The sequence below is a fragment of the Triticum aestivum genome, chromosome 1A (assembly GCF_018294505.1).
Source record: "Triticum aestivum cultivar Chinese Spring chromosome 1A, IWGSC CS RefSeq v2.1, whole genome shotgun sequence".
Lineage (NCBI taxonomy): Eukaryota > Viridiplantae > Streptophyta > Magnoliopsida > Poales > Poaceae > Triticum > Triticum aestivum.
This window is the reverse complement of record NC_057794.1, coordinates 441740562-441747775: the sequence shown is the minus strand read 5'-3', so window position 1 is coordinate 441747775 and position 7214 is coordinate 441740562.

The following is a 7214-nucleotide window of genomic DNA, read 5'->3' as shown; positions in this document are numbered from 1 at the left end:
CTATGGAAATGCCATAATAGGTAGGTATGGTGGCTGTTTTGAGGAAGATATAAGGAGGTTTATGTGTGAAAGAGCGTATCATATCACGGGGTTTGGATTTACCGGTGAAGTTTGCACCAACTCTCAATGTGAGAAAGGGCAATGCACGGTACCGAAGAGGCTAGCAATGATGGAAGGGTAAGAGTGTGTATAATTCATGGACTCAACATTAGTCATAAAGAACTCACATACTTATTGCAAAAATCTACAAGTCATCAAAAACCAAGCATTACGCGCATGCTCCTAGGGGGATAGATTGGTAGGAAAAGACCATCGCTCGTCCCCGACTGCCACTCATAAGGAAGACAATCAAATAACACCTCATGTTTCAAAAAATTTACACAACGTTTACTATACGTGCATGCTACGGGACTTGCAAACTTCAAAACAAGTATTCCTCAAATTCACAACTACCCAACTAGCACAACTTTGATACACTATCTCCATATCTCAAAACAATCATCAAGTATCAAACTTCTCTTAGTATTCAATGCACTTATATGAAAGTTTTTATTATATCCCTCTTGGATGCCCATCATATTAGGACTAATTTCATAACCAAAGCAAATTACCATGCTGTTCTAAAGACTCTCAAAATAATATAAGTGAATTATGAGAGTTCACCTATTTATGCAAAATAAAACCACCACCGTGCTCTAAAAAGATATAAGTGAAGCACTAGAGCAAATGACAAACTACTCCGAAAGATATAAGTGAAGACCAATGAGTAGTCGAACAATTATGCAACTATATGAAGACTCTCTAACATTTAATAATTTCAGATCTTGGTATTTTATTCAAACATCAAACAAAATAAAAGAAAATAAAATGACGCTCCAAGCAAAACACATATCATGTGGCGAATAAAAATACAGCTCCAAGTAAAGTTACCGATGAACGAAGACGAAAGAGGGGATGCCTTCCGGGGCATCCCCAAGCTTAGGCTCTTGGTTGTCCTTGAATATTACCTTGGGGTGGCTTGTTCATCCCCAAGCTTAGGCTTTTGCCACTCCTTATTCCATAGTCCATCGAATCTTTACCCAAAACCTGAAAACTTCACAACACAAAACTTAACAGAAAACTCGTGAGCTCCGTTAGTATAAGAAAATAAATCACCACTTAGGTACTGTTGTGAACTCATTATAAATTCATATTGGTGTAATATATACTATATTACAACTTATCCATGGTTCATACCCTCCGATACTAGTCATAAATTCATCAAAATAAGCAAACAACACGATGAAAACAGAATCTGTCAAAAACAGAACAATCTGTAATAATCTGTAGGTTCCACCACTTCTGAAACTCATAAAATTCTCAAATAAATTGATGGACGTGAGGAATTTATCTACTGATCATATTAAAAAATAATTAACTAAATAGGACTCTCCAATAAAAAATGGCATCAATTCTCATGAGCGCTAAAGTTTCTGTTTTTTACAGCAAGATCAACAAGACTTCCCCCAAGTCTTCCCAAAGGTTCTACTTGGCACAAACACTAATTAAAACATAAAACCACATCTAAACAGATGCTAGATGAATCATTTATTACTAAACAGGAACAAAAAGCAAAGAACAAAAATAAAAATTGGGTTGCCTCCCAATAAGCGCTATCGTTTAACGCCCCTAGCTAGGCATGATGATTTCAATGATGCTCACATAAAAGATAAGAATTGAAACATAAAGAGAGCATCATGAAGAATATAAATAGCACATTTAAGTCTAACCCACTTCCTATGCATAGGTATTTTGTGAGCAAACAACTTGTGGGAACAAGAATCAACTTGCATAGGAAGGTAAAACAAGCATAACTTCAAAACTTTTAAGCACGTAGAGAGGAAACTTGATATTATTGCAATTCCTACAAGCATATATTCCTCCCTCATAATAATTTTTAGTAGAATCATGAATGAATTCAACAATATAACCAGCACCTAAAGCATTCTTTTCATGATCTACAAGCATAGAAATTTTATTACTCTCCACATAAGCAAAATTCTTCTCATTCGGGATAGTGGGAGTATCATAAGAGACTTGAATACTATAAATTGTTTCCACATTAAAAGAGTAATATTCAGAAAATGGGTAATAATAATCATGACAAGTTTTATAAATATAATCATCACTAATTTTTATAGCATATGTGTCATCACAATAATCATCATAAGTAGCAACTTTGTTCTCATCATAACGATTGAAACTCCTTCCAAGATAGTGGAATCATCACTAAATAAAGTCATGACCTCTCCAAATCCACTTTCATAATTATCATAATAAGATTCAACATCCTCCAAAATAGTGGTATCATTACTTCCTAAAGTTGACACTCTTCCAAACCCACTTTCATCAATATAATCATCATAAGTAGGAGGCATGCTATCATCATTATAAATTTGCATATCAAAACTTCGGAGACTAAAAATATCATCTTCATCAAACATAGCATCCCCAAGCTTGTGGATTTGCATATCATTAGCATCATGGATATTCAAGGAATTCATGCTAACAACATTGCAATCATGCTCATCATTCAAATATTTAGTGCCAAACATTCTAATGCATTCTTCTTCTAGCACTTGAGCACAATTATCGGAATCCTTATTTTCATGATAGATAATAAAAAGATGAAGCATATGAGGTACCCTTAATTCCATATTTTTGTAGTTTTCTTTTATAAACTAAACTAGTGATAAAACAAGAAACAAAAAGATTCGATTGCAAGATCTAAAGATATACCTTCAAGCGCTAACCTCCCCGGCAACAGCCAGAAAAGAGCTTGATGTCTACTACACAACCTTCTTCTTGTAGACGTTGTTGGGCCTCCAAGTGCAGAGGTTTGTAGGACAGTAGCAAATTTCCCTCAAGTGGATGACCTAAGGTTTATCAATCCGTAGGAGGCGTAGGATGAAGATGGTCTCTCTCAAGCAACCCTGCAACCAAATAACAAATAGTCTCTTGTGTTCCCAACACACCCAATACAATGCTAAATTGTATAGGTGCACTAGTTCGATGAAGAGATGGTGATATAAGTGCAATATGGATGGTAGATATATGTTTTTTTAATCTGAAAATATAAAAACAGCAAGGTAACTAATGATAAAAGTGAGCGTAAACGGTATTGCAATGCATTGAAACAAGGCCTAGGGTTCATACTTTCACTAGTGCAAGTTCCCTCAACAATAATGACATAATTGGGTCATATAACTATCCCTCAACACGCAACAAAGAGTCACTCCAAAGTCACTAATAGCGGAGAACAAACGAAGAGATTATGGTAGGTATGAAACCACCTCAAAGTTATTCTTTCCAATCAATCCGTTGGGCTATTCCTATAAGTGTCACAAACAACCCTAGAGTTCATACTAGAATAACACCTTAAGTCACAAATCAACCAAAACCCTAATGTCACCTAGATACTCCAATGTCACCTCAAGTATCCGTGGGTATGATTATATGATATGCATCACACAATCTCAGATTCATCTATTCAACCAACACATAGGACCTCAAAGAGTGCCCCAAAGTTTCTACCGGAGAGTCAAGACGAAAACGTGTGCCAACCCCTATGCATAGATTGCCAAGGTCATGGAACCCGCAAGTTGATCACCAAAACATACATCAAGTGGATCATAGAATACCCCATTGTCACCACAAGTATCCCACGCAAGACATACATCAAGTGTTCTCAAATCCTTAAAGACTCAATCCGATAAGATAACTTCAAAGGGAAAACTCAACCCATTACAAGAGAGTAGAGGGGGAGAAACATCATAGGATCCAAATATAATAGCAAAGCTCGCGATACATCAAGATCTTACCACCTCAAGAACACGAGAGAGAGAGAGAGAGAGATCAAACACATAGCTGCTGGTACATACCCTCAGCCCCGAGGGAGAACTACTCCCTCCTCGTCATGGAGAGCACCGGGATGATGACGATGGCCACCGGAGAGGGATTCCCCCTCCGGCAGGGTGCCGGAAAGGGTCTAGATTGGTTTTTGGTGGCTACGGAGGCTTCTGGTGGCGGAACTCCCGATCTATTGTGCTCCTCAAAGTTTTTAGGGTATATGGGTATATATGGGAGGAAGAAGTACGTCGGTGGACCTCCGGGCTGTCCACGAGGCAGGGGGCGCGCCCCCACCCTCGTGGGCAGCCTGGGACTCTCCTGGTCCAACTCTGATACTCCGTGGGCTTCTTCTGGTCCAAAAATAAGTTCCATGAAGTTTCAGGTCAATTGGACTCCGTTTGATTTTCCTTTTCTATGATACTCTAAAACAAGGAAAAAACAGAAGCAGAAACTGGCACTGGGCTCTAGGTTAATAGGTTAGTCCCAAAAATCATATAAAATAGCATATAAATGCATATAAAACATCCAAGGTTGATAATATAATAGCATGGAACAATCAGAAATTATAGATACGTTGGAGACGTATCACAAAGCTAGATGGCAGTTCCTTACCCCCCCCCCCCTTGTAGTTGAGCGATAAATCTTAGTTCTTGGATCTTTCAAGTTCTTCATAATGATAAGCAGATATAAATCCCAAGTGACACAAAGAATAGAGCTATGCTCCCCGACAACGGCGCCAGGAAATAGTCTTGATAACCCACAAGTATAGGGGATCACAATAGTTTTCGAGGGTAGAGTATTCAACCCAAATTTATTGATTCGACACAAGGGGAGCCAAAGAATTTTCTCAAGTATTAGGAGCTGAGTTTTCAATTCAACCACACCCGGATAACTGAATATCTGCAGCAAAGTATTTAGTGGCAAAGTAATATGATAGTGGTGGTAACGGTAGCAAAAGTAACAGTAGCAAAAGTAATGTTTTCGGGGTTTTGTAGTGATTGTAACAGTAGCAACAGAAAAGTAAATAAGCGAAGAACAATATATGGAAAGCTCGTAGGCATTGGATTAGTGATGGAGAATTATGCCAGATGCGATCGATCATGTAACAGCTACAACATAGAGTGACACAGAACTAGCTCCAGTTCATCAATGTAATGTAGGCATGTATTCCGAATATAGTCATACGTGCTCATGGAAAAGAACTTGCATGACATCTTTTGTCCTACCCTCCTGTGGCAGCAGGGTCCTATTGGAAACTAAGGGATATTAAGGCCTCCTTTTAATAGAGTACCGGACCAAAGCATTAACACATAGTGAATACATGAACTCCTCAAACTACGGTGATCACCGTTAAGTATCCCGATTATTTTCACTTCGGGGTTAACGGATCATAACACATAATGGGTGACTATAGACTTGTAAGATAGGATCAAGAAATCTCATATGTTGATGAAAACATAATAGGTTCAGATCTGAAATCATGGCACTCGAGCCCTAGTGACAAGCATTAAGCATAGAAAAGTCATAGCAACATCAATCTCAAAACTTAGTGGATACTAGGGATCAAATCCTAACAAAACTAACTCGATTACATGATAAATCTCATCCAACCCATCACCGTCTAGCAAACCTATGATGGAATTACTCACACAGGGCGGTGAGCATCATGAAATTGGTGATGGAGGATGGTTAATGATGACGATGGCGACAGATTCCCCTCTCCGGAGCCCCGAACGGACTCCAGATCGGCCCTCCCGAGAGAGTTTAGGGCTTGGCGGCGGCTCCGTATCGTAAAACACGATGAATCCTTCTCTCTGATTTTTCTCTCCCCGAACACGAATATATGGAGTTGGAGTTGATGTCGGTGGCGCGCCCCCACCCTCGTGGACAGGTGGTGGACCCCCTGGCGTGGATTCTTCTTCCAGTATATTTATATATTCCAAAATAAGTCTCCGTTGATTTTCAGGTCATTCCGAGAACTTTTATTTTTGCACAAAAATAACACCATGGCAATTCTGCTGAAAACATCGTCAGTCCGGGTTAGTTCCATTCAAATCATGCAAGATAGAGTCCAAAACAAGGGCAAAAGTGTTTGGAAAAGTAGATACAACGAAGACGTATCAGGCAAGAGGCGAACGGGGCAAGGGCGTCGAAATCTGGAACGGCGGCGGTGACTAATCCCATGTATACGCTAATTATGGATGTACAGTTATGATGAAAGCTAGCCAGCTAGGGGACTAGAGCGGTAGAGCCAATGCCCTAAAACCGTTTTCCCCAAAAACCTAAAACCTCTGGCGGCGCCCGAGGCGATTTAGGGTTTCGAGTGAATCCTGTCAGCGGTCGATCGGTCTCCTTGACGGCGCACACCTATGACTCCGGGACTATGGCGGCTGCAGCAGCCAATGGTAGCCGGACGGGATCGGGAGACAAGGCGAGGTCAGCTCGGTCTCCCTTGGAGGAAGCTTTGGGCAAGTTTGATATATCTGAGGAAGAAGCTACGCCTATGGTAATTGATGATCGTAAAGAGGGGCTGAAGATGTGGTTGCTGGCTGGGAAAGTACTTTATCGGAATCAGTTTCACACCCAGACAATAACCAATGCTCTTCGGCCGGCGTGGGGAAACCCTAGAGGTCTGAGTTTTGTCTCCACGGGCACCAACACCTTTGTTGCAGAATTTGAAAATCAGCGAGAGAAAGATAGGGTCTGGGCTGGTTCTCCTTGGCACATTAGTAAGAACGCTATGATCTTTGCAGAATTCGAGGAGTGTATGCGACCTGATGAGGTCAATTTTGATCGTATCAATATCCGGGCTCGGATTTTGAACCTTCCTTATCATATGAGGAATGATACTTGGGGTCCATCGATAGCTGCACAGATCGATAAGGATGCCACAATGGTGCAATTTGATCATGTGGGGGGCTTCTTGCGTGCTCGTGTCTCCATCCAAGTTGATAAGCCCCTCAGAAGGTGGATTTTGATAGATTCCATGAGAAGGAAGAAGTTCGGTCCCTATGATATTCAATATGAGCAGCTGCCATATTTTTGCTTCTCGTGCGGACGACTGGGTCACTCGGATCTCCACTGCCCAACTCCAGGCTCTAGGGATGAGCAAGATAATCTGTTGTGGGGCGCCCATCTCTGGGCACCCGAAGAATACAAGAAACCAGCCTCTGGCGAGAATTCCTCCGAAGAGCAAGGGTCGAAAACGAACAGTCACCATGAATCAAAGAACTCTAGCTCGCACGGATGGGGAGGTTCTGAGGCAGAAGTTAACTCTCCAAAAAAGCAGACGCAGCAGCACGAACGGAAAGGGGGTCCTCAAGAAC